Here is a 15,661-nt window from a genome sequence, read left to right as displayed (position 1 = left end):
ACACAAGTAATCCCTTAGAAAATTGACACATTGCGTGAGAAATCTGAGTTTATAGTAGGGGTGGGAATCTTTTACTATCTCACGATTAGATTCGATTCTGATTTATGGGGCTACGATTCGATTCAAAACGATTTGTTTCATAATGATTTCTGCTTCAGTCTATCGGTGTGCAAAGGATCCTCATGATCTACTCCAGTCTGCTCCGCAAGACAGAATGACTAAAGTGTCTTTTTCACATTTATTGAGTTTTAAACATTCATCCATGCTTAGATGGAATTGTTGAAACTGTTGCATAAAAACAATATCACATATTGCTTGAGTAACAAAATTAGTGCTTCTTTATTAAGAAAAATAGTGCAGTTAAACATGCTGCTTTTTAAATTCTAAGGAAATGGAGGCCGACAGCCTGCAGATTTGTTTCATTTTTTAATTTTTTTAAATCGATTTTGACATTTTATATAGATTCTGAATCGTATTAAATGAGAATTGCGATTCTTATGTGAATCGATATTTGGGCACACCCCTAGTTTATAGAGTTCATAGAGGATGGGAGAAAAGTCAACACAGCAGTGCTCACAGGTGGTTTGTATGTGCGGGGGTCTTTTGTGCTCCTGTGCATCTCGTGTGGATGGAGCCATGTGTAAAACAAAGGGGCAAGCCACCGGCTCTTCTGCGTACAACAACGACGACAACAACAACAACGCCTGCCTGTGCCAGTCTGACCTCAGCAGCAGCAGCACATAACAAAAGTGACAAGTTGGAAGAAGAAACGGAAAGGAAAGGACGGACGAGGCAGATGGAAGGAGGAGAAAGAGAGAGAGAGAGGCAGAGCAAAATGCAGACCATTGTCTGCGGGCTTTCCTCTCTCTTTCGCCCCTCGCCTCATCTCATCCAGCATACACACACCCCACAAACACACACACACCCACTGTCACACAGATGCAGAGAGAGCGGGAGACAGCGCAAAGTGACGGATGACCAAATGAAGGGGTGAATTTGGAAGTGGATCAAAGAGGGTTGCGTCCTCCGAGGATTTGGTTAAGCAAATATCAGTCTGCTCTCCCTGTCTCTCTCTCCTCCTCTCTTTCTCTCTGGCACACCTACTCTGCAGAGGATTAAAGAAAAGGAGCAGAGAGGGAGAGCAAGGCAGATAGAGAGAGTGTGCACTTCAATAAGATAATACCACCTACGTAGTGGAGAGATGCCCTAAGCCCCCCAGAGCTTGACATTAATCTTAGACTTCTTTTTTTTTTCTTCCTCCAAAGATGAGGTGGTGCTCGTTAGTGAACGACTATAAATGTATAATATTCATTTTCTATAGCTGGCGGCAAGTAGGCTAATGAAGGTGAGTCAAAGCAACAGAGACTTTGATATCCTCAGCAGTTCCACCAAAAATATCCATGTTTTAGCGTTGTGTCCGTATCGGATTTCTATTGTCATTAAATTAAAGGACAAGTTCAATACAACACTGACATTGCCCGTTTGTCCCCCTGTAATCATTCCCTCCCTCCTTCCCTCCTCTTAATAGTGGCCGTGCACTCATCTCTCCTTGATATGACAACAGTGTAAGCGATGGTGGGACAAACTCAGCAGTCCTTGTTTCTGTGTTGTCTTAAGTTCATATAAGAAAAAAACACAGCCTCAGCAGTCTGAGTTACTGGGCATCCTGACAGAAAACCGCTCTGCTTTCTATAGTCATCAGGGGTCTGAGCTAGACAACTCAAGCAGGGTATATCTTCCAAATATGGTGTCTTTTTTCTTTTTTTTTTCTTCTTTTTTTTTTAGTGTAAAGTCCCCTCTGTGCATTTCTGCAGCTCTGCCTTTGCTGAGCTGCACAAAGAAGGAACAAAAACTCTGAAAGATACCGGCGTTCAATTGTCCAAGTCTGCACTTAAGTGACATTAGCACTGTGCAAAAAAATTCCCTCATTCAGGTGATATCAGCACAGAGAAAAAAAAATCATCTTGCAGCAAAGTTTGGTTCCATGTTTACGACTGGAAGATGATGCAACCTCATTCTGCATCCCACGACAACCACGACCAAATATATACAAGCAAACAATAGTACCGTACTTTTCGGACTATTGAGCGCACCTGAATATAAGCCGCACCAGCTAAATTTTAAAAGAAAATACATTTTGTACATATATAGGCCGCACTTGAATATAAGCCGCATTTACACAGAAAGACAGTAGGGAACTATGCAAGTCCGGTGGCTTTTCCGCTGTTTTGGCTCCTTTCGCCCATGTGCATTTGTTTACAACGAAGCCGCTAAAAATCACGGTGGATAATGTTACATAACATATACAATGACGATGTGTGTGTTTGTGTAGTCTTAACCATCATAAACAAAAGATTACGGGTTACGGAGTGCGTTTGTGTTGTGGTGTGCAGAGACGAGAGCTGGGACACCGGGGCTTATAGTCCAAAAAGTACAGTAATACCCAATTTAACAATCACAAAGAACAACGTGAACGATGACTGAAACACATCACAAGTACAACAACATCCCATTCCCATTGACATGCAGCAACACTGTGCTGAGCTTTATGCAACACCTACACCTAACCTGAAGCACAGTAACTCCTCTCATTCATTAAAGAGGAACTACCAGTATGCAACTATAAGACGGGATTTCATATAGATGGCAGAGATAAGGTCAAACCCTTTAAATAGAAGATGTTTTTCCCTGTTTTCAAGCAGCATCTTTATATATTTTTATGTAAGATGTGCTTATGATGACTCTGCTGTTTTACTTAATGGCCATTTCCTCCCCTTCCCTCGTCATGTTATGTTATGTTGTATGTTTTGTACCCAGCTGGCACATAGTATGTGTATGTTACTAAAAGAAAACAAATAAAAAGTAAATAAATAAGAGGGACTACTTAAGTCCGGTCGCTTTTCCTGCTGTTTTGCTAATCCTCCTCCTGACCATGTGCATTTGTTTACAACGAAGCTGGTGTGAAAGCGAGAAATCAACCAATAGAGCGGTAGACAACGTTATATGTGACTTTATTTTCAAAGGATAGCCCCTTGAGATGTGCCATCTCATTTCCGAGGGGGTCCTTATACACAAAAATACAAAACAAGAGTTCAGTCATCAATAGTACAGGTATATATCGTATACGATGTTACAACATGTATATTTGTGTAGTTTAATCTGTCATAAACAAGAGATTACGGGTTACGGGGCGCGTTTGTGTCGAGAGCTGGGACAAACTTGTTTTTCAGCCAAGAGACGCAATAAGTGACAAGTTAAGCCATTTATTAAGCAATCACAATTACTCCAAAGTTGTTTAATTAAGGTAAAAATGCAGCATAGTTAAGCTACAAATCCTGCGTAGTTCCTCTTTAATGTTGACATGATGACAGTATTGTATCAGGCTCAGCTGCTGAGTGGGAGTGGGGGGTGAGAATAAAAGAGAAACTGGTGGAATAAAGTCAGACAAAGACAGTTTACTACTACAACTACGGCGGTCACCTGAGGAGGAAACACGTCCAAACAGACGGAGGAAACACTCACGGTCAGGTGAGGTTGTGAAGAGAGGAGACAACTAGGGAATTAGGCCACATGTTGGCACAGAGAGCCAAGACGCCTTTTGTTGGGAGGTGTGTGTGTCTGTGGTGACTGTGCTGAAGTAGTAAATTACGCTTGGCTTCTTTTGACTGCGATGCACAATCAGGAGAAGGGGAGGGAGGGGAGAGGGAGAGGGAGAGGGGAGGGCAGAGGGCGAACTTGGACTGAGACCAGGGGTTACTCCTCGAGGCTCTCTTTAAGAAGAGGAACAATCCAATTCTGGGGGAAACGAGTTAACTAATTAGCCTGTCAAGCAACGAGGATGTTATTGTCTGTGTTGTCATTATAAGAATGTACATGCTGCGAATACTGTGCTATATTTACCTACATGGTGGTGGTGGTGGAGGAGGAGAGAGGGGGGAAAAAAACGGTTTAGAGAGCAGCGAGGGGAGGACAGGAAGGAAGAAGTGAGAGATGGGCTACAAGAGAGAGAGATGGAGAGGGAGAGAGAGACTACATGTGTTGTTGTATTCTGCAGACATCAACAGAACTGCAGCAATGAACCATTCTCCTCTCACTCGCAAAGAAAACCTGACACTACACATTCTCACACGTCTGCGTTTGCAGGGCACTTGTAAGCTGGAGCGAGGTAGAGGGCTGGGCTGCCATCTGTGGCTCAGCAGGCAGAAGTACAACAACCCCAACAACTCTCTCTCACACACACACACACACACACACACACACACACACACATAACACACACAGTGCCACACCAGATTCAAATCAATTCTTCACAAATATGGCTGTATATATATATAGGCATTCATCTCCGTCGGTCGGTCGGTCGGTCGGTCGGTGTGTGAGCCTATTGGCTAAGAGGATTATCCGATATCCCAGCTGTTGACATTAAAACAGCCTCATGCTAAAGGATCGTATTATTATTATGACCCAACAGTGATTAGTGTGTGGGTCACTCTCTGTACACTTCATGCTAAATGTCTTAACAAATGTGTGTAATCTGATTTTGTCTACTTGATTTAACTGCACCGATCTGTAGTTTCATCTTAAAAAAAACACAGTTTAACGTGTCTCTTAAAGGACAATTCCGGGCAAATTCAACTCGGGGCTGTATTTTCCTAACATTTTAGGTCTAAAAGAAGGAATCTGAAGATTTTCAGTTTAATTGCTCCTGTTTTGCGGTAGTTGCGTCTGTCCCTGCATTGCCACGGCAGCGATGAATGGGAGCGGATGCAAGTTCTGCTGCTTAGGCTGTTTACATCCCTCAAAGCTGCATTTTTTTTCCACAGACAGGGTCATATGGCTACTCAAACATGCACCGAGAAGTTTATTGACTTCAAGCAAGCCGACATCTAAAAGTCTCGCAGAGTTTCGCGCGAGACCCAAGTTGACGCTCGGTGTGTTCACGTGCAGTCGGAAGCTCCCGTTTGTGTCAAACACAGGAATATCAACTCTTGACTTGCTTGAAGTTAATAAACTTCTCGGTGCATGTTTGAGTCGCCATCTGACACTGTCTGTGGAAAAAAAAGTGGGATGTAAACAGCCTAAGCAGCGGAACTTCCATCCGCTCCCATTCATCGCTGCCGTGACACAACTACTGCAAAACAGGAGCAATTAAACTGGAAATCTTTAGATTCCTCCCTTTAGGCCTAAAATGTTAGGAAAATACAGCCCCGAGTTGAATTTGCACCAGAATTGTCCTTTAACTTCAGGTCAACAGACGCTGAACGAACGCTGAAGATAATCCTGCAGACAGACGACGAGCCTCTGCTGAAGTCAACAGGTGCTTGGATGGCGCCGAGCCAGGTGGGCGCCCAAACATCAACACGAACAACAACACATGACACGTTTCCTCACCGCCGAGGCTCTCACACACTCTCCCTCTCTCTCTCTCTCATACACACACACACACACACACACACACACAAAGGGGAACAGGATTTACTGAAGCTTACACTGTAACAAACTGCAGCACAAGCCTGTTGGATGATCTGTGTGTGTGTGTGTGGTAGTGTTCGCCGTCCCGCCCGCCCGCCCGCACGTGACACACACAAAACACAAACACAGCATCGTGCCAAATTCAGCTCTTCTGCAAACATCCACGGCCTGCTGGTGCAGTAAACACAACCACACACACACACAGACACACACACATACCTCAGCATGTGGGCTAAACATACACCTGCACACATCAGCTGTTAAGTATTGGGGGGGTAAGTGTGTGTGTGTGTGTGTGTGTGTGGGTGGCTGGACCAAAGGGAAACAGCTGATTAATACGTTTTTTTTCCCCCTTTATATGATTACACACTGCTTCTCCTTCAGGATAGTAATTGGAGACTTAAGGGGCGTTCAGTGACCTCACGGTTCAGTTTCTGGCTGCAGGACCTTTTTCTTTTTTTTTTTTGCAAATTCATACCCTTCTCCATCTGCCCTTGTTTCCTCCATCTCTCTCTCTCTCTCTCTCTCTCTACACTGTTAACTGTCCAATAAAAAGGCAAAATGCCAAAAAATAATAAAAAAGATGACATACAGGAGAGTTAAAGAAACAGTTTGACATTTTGGGGAACAGGCTTTCTTGCCAAGGGTTAAGACGAGAGAATGAATGCCACGCGTCGGCTCCAATTACCATTAAGAGTCTGGAAAAAGGTGGAAACGGCTGGGCCGGCTCTGTCCGAGGGTAACAAAGTCAACCTATCAGCGCCTCTTAAACTAACATTTTAGGGGACATTATAAGCCGAAACGATTTCTTCGGCAGGTGCCGTGATTTTCTTTAAATGTGACCTGATCCAGCAAAATGATTTTGGTATCAATGTAAAGAGGAGAAAATTAGCTTTAAAATCATACCCTAGTCAAAGTCATACACTGGATGGTTTTCAAGATATGGCCATTTGAATTGTGGTCTTCCTCTCTCTTTTTCTGATTGAAAACCTGAGAAAACTGCGTTTAAACATTATAGAGCGTCTCTACGTGTGTAAGCGTTGCATCGATGCTAAGCTCGGTTTAGCATCGACGCTGCGCTCGGTTTAGGATCTGTTCCCGTACTACGTGATTACATGTGGACCCCGTCCTTTGTGGTCATAAATGCACCCTTCAAGGACGCTCGGAAAGTGGGGAATCCCACGATTCAAATGCAGTTTACAGCTTGTCTCTATCATAAACGGTTCAGAAATTATTTAATGTTGTGCTTGTCTGGAGGGTTAAAAGTTGCAAATCAACTTTAATCGTCATTTACGTGCCTTTTCTCAATTATCTGGACTATGAAAGTTCGGGAGATTGTTTTTGAATGTCATTTCCTTGAAATTAGCAAACTTCCGACTCATTTCGCCAGAGCTGGTCACAAATGAACTTCAGAAATCTCAGTAATGCCTCGTCTTCCACTTTAGCTCCAAATTTAATCATCGTGATTAAAAATTATGACTTCACTTCATCTGAAAACTATTTCTCACTTTGCCTCGGGGTCCCCAGGAACCTCCGGAGGGGCCCTTCTCATGACACATTGTGTCTGGTAAAGTGTGTCGAACCTGCCTCCAGGCTTCTCGGGGATTTTTCAGAATGTCATCTCCCCTGCAGTGAGATACTGCTTACACTTCCAAAAAAATAAATAAATAAATAAAAAAGGCCAAAAAACCAAGGCCGGTGCCGAAAAAACTGTGCACGTGTGCGATTAAAATACCACCTGTCAGCAGCAGCACGCACACACACATACACACACACGAGGTGCATGAGCTAATGGACACAGAAATCCCTCTTTAAATGATTAAATGTTTCTCATTTGGTTTGTTTGCTGTGTCATTAGAGGAAGTCAATACATGATTTTAATAAAAGGCAGGAGAACGTGTGTTGCAGGCAGCAGGCTGCAGCGTTTCCAGCCTGCAAGAGGAGAGGAGAGGAAGCCTGTCTGAATATTAGGTTCATCATCATCAACCAGATATGTGGGATCTCACTTCCTATGTTTTTATCTGCCTCTCTTCTTTCTCCCAGTCGTGTAAAGAAAAGCGTGAAGGAGGGGAGGGCTGTCGTTGTAGCCTGACAAAAAGCCACAAGATCTTTTAATCATCTTTTCTCTCTCCGTCTCCACCTTTTCCTCCCACTCCCCTCTCCTCTCCTCTGCTCTTCATCTATTAACTGGCAAATAGACCGGGCTGCTCTCTTGATCTGCTCTCTGTCTCTCCTTTTCTGTCACAAAGAGCGAACACTCGCACGCTCGCTCTCTCGCTCGCACGCCGCCACAGAGAGAGACACTCCCTGGCTGCTCCACCTCTCAGATGCAAATGGCCGGTGGCCTTTGGCACGGCGGGCAGGAGAAAATAAGATAATCCTGCGAGGATTTTTGAAGCCACACACACACAAAGGAGGGCAGGTGGGCACATTTGCCTTCAGCTGGCAGTGCCATGGAAATGAGGTGCCAGAGGCCGGCGGCGACCTGCACGGCGGTGGCAGCGGCGGCAAGCGGAGGCAACTGAATAGGACTGACAGCCTCTATCATTGTCACACGGATGGTCTGCTGCTGCTGCTGCTGCTGTGTGGCACACAACACAAACAGACAGACGATCGCACACCCTGAATTTTCAATATGGCCTTTATTTACAAAACGAAATGTGCATGTGCATTACAGCTGGGAACAGAACGAGGCCTTTTGACATTTCACTTTATCTGAGATCTTAATCGCTTCACTGACACATTAACACAGAGCTCGAGTTCTCCCGTGTTAACATTCAGACTGCGATTATGTCTTGTCAAATGTTTCTAAATTGCACCCATCAACATCTTCCACCTTTTCTCAGGGGCCTCTCCTGAGCTGTAACTAATCGCCATTTTAATTAATAATCAATCTCTTGTAAATTAATGTCAAAGAATTGTCAATTAAAAGTCAATCACCACTTGCCAGAGCTAAAGATGATGCTTTCAAAATCCAGAGGAAAGAAGAACACAGTTCACAATGAAAAAAACACAGAAAAATCAAATCAATTACGACAATAAATTGATTCGTTTTGATCATTCGTTAAAGGAAAATCTTTCCTCAAACTTTCACTCCTACAAGAACAATTCCTCATCCCCCTAAAACCTTAGTTTGTCTTTTTCCCTATCTGACAAAAAAACCCACAGAAATCTGCAATGAAATACGAGATTGTTGTTTCTGGGTAAAACAATTACTGCACGAGCAACATCTCATTATCTCCTGTGTGTGTTATCTGTAGCCGCGCTTTGCCAGCAGATGAATTTGTGGCTTGTCGTTACAGCGAATGGCAACAAAAGCAGTTGCCCGTGTGGACCCCCAAAAAAAAAAAGGTACAGAGCATCCAAATTCATTCAGTGACTGTTCCAGCTGCTATAAATCCATGTGCATTGTAATTATTTGTGTCGTGGGGAATCACGGTGTTCCTGCCAAACGTTCATGTATCGGTGGTATTGTCGCCATGTTTTTATTTGTCCACTGTTTGGTTCTTTAGATGTTGTAACAATAACTGTGCTCCTCCTGTGTGACGTGATTTTTTAAAGCAATAGTTCACCAAAAAATGATATTCAGTCATTTGTGACTCACCCTCATGCTGATGAATACTCCGGAGTAGTTTTTTATTCCTCAAAGTGCATCTAGAGACCCGGGAGGCCGGTTCGTAGTCCAACGAAAACTTTATATGAGAGTAATAGCGCCCGACACAAAAATGTGAATAAAACTACACAAAAACCATTTAATATTCCTCCACACTGCTCGTCCGCGGCAATCCAAGTGTCCTGAAGGGATTTAGTCCAGAGTTTACTCGAACTAACGTCATTTAGGACATTTTTACAACCTAAACAGTACTGTATTGAATTTGCCTGGTGCACGCTCTTGTGTTCACGCGATGCAGGTGTGCATCCTGCCCGACACAAACAGGTCCATAAAACTACACAAAAACCTTGTCCTGAAGGGATACTCCAGAGTTTGACGTTGTTTCCAGTAAACTCTGGACTATATCCCTTCAGGACACTTGGATTGCAGTGGACGAGCAGTGTGGAGGAATATTAAATGGTTTTGTGTAGATTTATGGACATTTTTGTGTCAGGTCCTATTAATCTCATATAAAGTTTTCGTTGGACTACGAACCCGTCTCCCGGGTCTCCAGATGCACCTTGAGGAATAAAAAACCACTCTGGAGTATTCATCAGCATGAGGGTGAGTCACTAATGACTGAATTACATTTTTTGGTGAACTATTCCTTTAAAGTTTCCTGCTCTTATTGATGAGGTTTCACCCTGTTGCAAATGTAAAACAAACTGTGCAGTCACTGTAAGAGGTCTTAACTCTGACTGTCTCTCAACCATTAGTGAACACAACACATCCCTGCAGAGCGGCAGTCACGTGCCTTTCCTTTTTACACACGCACACACACACACACACGTGCAAGCGTTTGCATGAAACTTTGGTGAGGTGAATCAAAAGTCAATTGGTGGCCTGAATCGGAGGGGAAGAACAGTTCAGGGGGACGACATGAGGACAGACAGCGGAGAAAAAAAGAGGAAGGAGGGCTGCAGAGATGTGACATTCCTCAGATGTTTGTTGGGCTCGGCCGACCGTGCACTATGAACCGACTTCTTCCGTTTAGCTGATGTACATTTCCCCAGCACAATAACAACAGCAGCAGCAGCAGCAGTGAGTGTGTCTTTCACTGCGAAGAGAGACACCCCTCCATCTCTCTGGCCACGCAGCTGTCACCTCTGCTCTGTCTTGCACGTGGATATCTGCCATTTGTAGCAGCTTGTTATTGCGATGTGGGCCGTGTAAACATGTTTTGACTGGTGTCGCTTGCTGCAGTGACAAGACTGAGCTGGCATGGGTGCAGTTTCTGACGCGATATTAATAAACAATGCATCTGGAATCCAAAAAAACAATCGGTCCCCATGTGAGCAGCAAATTAGTGAAAATCATTTTGAGTCTGGTGGACACAGTGACGCAAGAGAGAGAGAGAGAGAGAGAAAAATAAACACGTTGTGTCATTAAATCTTAGTAGTTTTACTGGGGGGTTTGAATGACTGTTTACACAATCATCTGTCAGCAAGGAGGTGCAAATTTCACTTTCACATACGGAAAGGCATGCGAGGAATTAACACGGCCCGAAGAACCACGTCAGGCTGTGAGGATGTATGTACGGTATTAGTGTTAAACAATCAAAAGTTGGCGGTGGCATTCTGGTCAAGGATGAAGGAAAACGAGACAAATAAGGGAGGAACTGTGAAAGAACAAAGACGGTAGACGCCGGCATTGATTTAGAGGACATTTCCAGGGTGATATAATCTTCCCTACTGTCTAGCCACCTGACCACTGGGAAACAACAGCACTGTCTGCTGCCAAAGTAACACAAACACGCAGCAGCAGCAGCAGCAGCTCCAAAAAATAGGCACCAGCTCTCCGGCTTTAACACGCAGTTCACACACACACACAGGAGACTAGGTGGCTGAGGAAAATACTAAACCGAAACTCTTGAGGCCAACACATTCACTTACACACACTCAGAGCTCTATTACTTTGAATTGATTTCCTTCTGCCACAAATGGAGAGCAGGGTGAGCCTCTTTATATATGTCAGATTAAACTTGGAAGGGAGAGAGAGAGAGAGAGAGAAATGGAAAAGAGATGGAACGAACGACAAGTCCATAAAAAGAGGAGAAATCCGATCCTCTCCAAGCGGTGTCGCAGATACAGATACAGCCAGAGCCGACTAAAGATAATACTGACATAACCCTGACAGCGTTCGGGTTCCAGCTTCCTTCTATTCCTCCTTCCAACGTTTAGGCAGCAAACAACTCACATATGCACATCAGGGTTCCTCTAATAATACACTACACCTGCTGTCAGCTAAAAAGTCGCTCTCAATCTGAGCTAGATACCTTTTTGGCTCTTCAGGAAAAAAAATATATAAATTAAAAATCAGTAATTATACTCATTAGCATGTTCACGTAATCACTTTGCAACTGCATCCTGATTGTAATGCGACATCTGTTCCTTCTTATGAAAAAAGGCACTTAGTGTATTCACCGCAGTGTGATGTGCATTAATTGCCAAAATATGCATGAATAGCATAACACATCCTATTATACACCTGCGAGCGGGGGGGAAAAGTACGTAAACATGTTGCAGCGGCTGCATGTAATGATGGTGGGTGTTTCTTTTTTTTTTAAAGCCCGTTCTTTTAAGCCAAGCTCAAGTCAAGTCATTAGGTCATGGCATTAGTAATGTAAGTTGCACAGTTGTAATAATAAAGCTTAATTACTCAGAGCCACAGCCAATTAGCTGGCCTCATCCTGGATTAAAAAGTGGGCTTCTGCGACCCACAAAGACACGACCGACTTTTGCCCTTTTTTTCTTTTTTAAATGAGCAGAAATTGCTTCTTGGAATTGGAAATCATGTTGTAGTTAGTATATATAGTGTATTTATAGTTTAGCATACTCATGTTCACTTTAGCTCCGTCTTCCAGCTGCGCTCTACGCACTCTGCACAGAAACGTAACTGAATACCATGGCTGAATGTCAGAGTAAAGATCAGATGCTGGATGACTCAGTTTCAATTGAAATGTGAAGATTTTAAACCTGTAGATGCTTTTATAATAACACAACTGAAAAATGAACATGAATTACAAGCATGTTTTGACTACGCCACTTAATTAAAGTAATGAGATTAGTTTTTACGTCAAATAAAGGGTAGTATATAGGACAAATGTATAATCCTCTGTACTTTTCAGTGGTATTATCCAGCATCGTTGGCTCCAGTGGATAAACCTATGTAAGCTTTTTCCAAGTAATTCAGAAGCTATGTGTGTGTGTGTGTTGTCCTTGAAAGGCGACTAATCAGGGCGACATAACGAACGCGTCAAACTAAAATCAATTTCAGCATCGGCTCCTCTTGACGGAGAAGTAAGCTGAAGCTAAGTTGAATGAGGTTAAGTTTGTCTTGGACACTAACACACTAAAGAATGCTTTACTGTACACTTATCTCACCATATCTTAATTATTGCGTGGAAGTGTGGGGCAAAATACCTATGCAAGTTAACACCACTCCTCTGTTTCTGCCTCAGAAAAGAGCAGTAAGGGTTATTCACAAGGGAGGCAACAGAGAACCCTCAAATAGATTCTTTATTTCTGCAGGTTTATTGAAAGTGGCCGAGCTAATAGAACTTCAGACCTTAAAAATAATGTATAAAGCAAAAGAACAGATCATTACCAGTTTGAACTTGTTCAAGCTGAAGGAAGAGGATAACAGACTGAAGCTTGATTTTTTTAAACATACATTTGCAAGGCTATAAGCTTAAAACAAATGTGTATTCCTGTTGCAGGTGTAAAACTATGGAATTCACAAAGCAAGGAACTGAAAAGTTGTACAAGTATATCTCGGCTAAAGAAAATGTGCATAATATTGGTGTCATAATATTAAGCCAATGCAATTATAACAATAGAAAGGGGCAGGTACTATAAGTTTTTCTTCATCCTGCTCCTTTTCATTTATGGTGACTATGTGTACATTATGTAAATATGTGCAAACCATGTGTAGTATGTAAACCATGAATGGAATAAATAAAAATAAATAAATAAATAAAAAAGCTGCTCTGTTCATGGAAGTTCAGGTCTGCTTGTTGATGCTCTGGAAACATCTGTTAGACTATGCTGGCCTTTACTGCGGTGTTGAAACAAATAAATAAACATAGAGAGTTACCACAGGTTTATAATCAAACAGCACATTCAGCAGAACAAAAACTGGCAGGTCTTTACAGATATTCAGGAAAACTTTTTAAAAAATCCCCTTGTAGCATTTAGCTCCATTAACAACAAACTGATAAACACACTCTCCACAGCTGCGGATGTCTGTGTTTTATTTCCAACAGGCTATAAAAAAAAACCCATTTAGCCTCCACTTAAACTTCATGTCATTCCTCTCTTAGATATGACTTCAAATTAAACACAAAAATGTTTTAAAATGTTAAACCAACTGAGCTTTGAAGACGGGGAGGATGAAAGTGAAAGTGAACCGGGAGCTGTGTTGTCTATACGGTGTCAAAAAAACACACACACACACACACCGACACACACCGACACATAAAGACAGGATCACTTACAGCCCCCTAATCCCTGGCTCTGTGCGAGGATTACGTATTCTTTAACCCTCAGATGCATTTTAAGAATATTTTAGTTGCATTATTAGCCTACACACTATACAGTGAAGCCTACATTTGGCCGGCAGCGGCAGCAGCAGCACAGATCTGGTTTGGAGTTAACGAATATTTTGGATTTGTCTCGTTTGCATGAGGAAAGAGAGAGTTAAATCTGTTAAATCTCTGCACATTTCATTCTGGTTCGGGTTGCGGTGCGACCACCTTGCGGTCTACTAGGTGAAATGTATAACACCATATAAGGGATTAGCTTTAAATGTGGCCATCTGTCTGAACCTCTGGATTACAGGACAGCACCATGGGAATCACAGTTACTTGGAAAAGGACAGAGAGGAGGGGAGGGGAGGGGAGGGGAGGGGAGGGAGTGACGCCCAACAGATTAACTATTGAGGACTACTCCAGATCCTCGGCTCGGCTCGGCCGCGGCCTCTTTCCCCCATAGCCTCTGGTCACATGGGAGGAAGATGCGGAGGAATGGGAGGAATGCGTGGTGGTACAGTCAGAGGAGGAGGAGGAGGTGGGAGCAAAAGAGGGGGAAGCGGTAAGGACACAGGATTCCCTCCATGAATAGTGAAATTTGTCCCTGTCGCCGACACCAATACGGGTTTTCCTCACATAAAAAAAGTCGATGACGCCTGTTACTTTAGTAATGAGAGAGTTCTTTGTTCTCCCAGGGCCTCGCTCACTCACTAGCTCACATCAGAGGAAACGAGGGAGGCATTCAAGAGTGGAAATTGGAGGAATACTCAACTCATCCAACATTGGTGGTGCTACTTTACAACTTTCTGATGGTGTCTTGTTTCTTAAAAAACGTCCTGAGCATTTTGTTCCCCAGGTGTCATTGAGACAGACGTTCAATCAAAGTCCTATTAGCTTCTTTTGTCTCATTGTTTTTGGACACGCTACACCTTGTTCAACAGCACAGCACAACACAATCCATTCTTATAAAACTAAAACTGAGCTGGGTGCTGCTGCTGCTGCTGCTGCCAAGTCATTTAGAGAAAACGCTTAACTCATTACTCTCTGAGCCAAAAAAATATTAAATGAATAAATATTGTTTCAAACCAGTGTGATTAACATTTATAATATGAGCCGCCTTGAGGATGACAGTTCAAATTAGCGTACAGTACGCAGTTAAAATTGTGTATAAGCTTACAGATCGCAGGGGCCTCTGTAAGGTCAGAGGCTGCAGACGACTTTGCTTTGAATTGTAACACCACACAACATGATGCAACGGGAAATAGACTATTAATAATGTAAAATTCTGCAGCAATTAAAGAAGTGAGCCATACTAATGACAAAAAAACAAAACAAAACAAAACAAAAAAACACTGGTATTTTCCTTTAAGAGCCATATTTATCTCCTGGACAGGATCTCTCCAGCAACATGATATATCCAGAGCGCCAGCCGGGTCACATGGTCCCACAGCCCCGGTCTCCCTGGAGTTGCTTGTTGCTAGAGAGACCGGCGGTGGTGAAGTGCAGGGAGGACCGAGGGGGGTTAGTGGGAGGGTAGGAGGGTGGGAGGGTCGAGTGTTTTGGTGGCGAGGCGTTTTCAGGAAAGGTGCTGAGTCGTCCTGTGTATCTATATCACCGCTGCACGTCACACAACGCAGTTCTGTCCGGCTGTGTTTCTTGTGTCTTACACCATTAATTCCTATGAAAAGCTTGTGTGCCTGCCAACTCTCTCTCTCGCTGACTGCCCCTCAGTGTGCGGACCGACCGACCGACCGGGGCTTGCATGCATGCCGATTGTGTTTGTGTGTGTTGCTCGGTGTCCCTGTGTGTTTGTGTGTTGTGTGCTGGGAGCAGGGAGGGGATAAATTTAGCGCTTTAGCCCCAGACTGGAGGCAGTGGCCCTTTATCCTGCACTGTCCTACTTAACAGAGAGTGCTGCTGCTCTCTGCTTCCGCCTGCCACAGCGCACCAGGGCTCGCACATTCAACCTCCCAACGACCAAAACAATAGGGGAAGAATGTGCACGACGG

General features: G+C 43.5%; 1 protein-coding gene across 3 annotated transcripts in view; it reads right to left on the bottom strand.

Annotated features, from left to right (window-relative positions):
- Positions 1-15,661, bottom strand: part of med13a (mediator complex subunit 13a) — a 94,458-nt gene that overhangs the window by 47,441 nt on the left and 31,356 nt on the right. The gene's annotated exons all lie outside the window — the stretch shown is intronic.

This window comes from Trachurus japonicus, chromosome 14 (assembly GCF_045865225.1).
Source record: "Trachurus japonicus isolate A0001 chromosome 14, Traja_1.0".
In the NCBI taxonomy this organism is placed as follows: Eukaryota; Metazoa; Chordata; class Actinopteri; order Carangiformes; family Carangidae; genus Trachurus; species Trachurus japonicus.
Note: the sequence above shows the minus strand (reverse complement) of the source record. Positions and strands in the feature narration are given on the sequence as shown.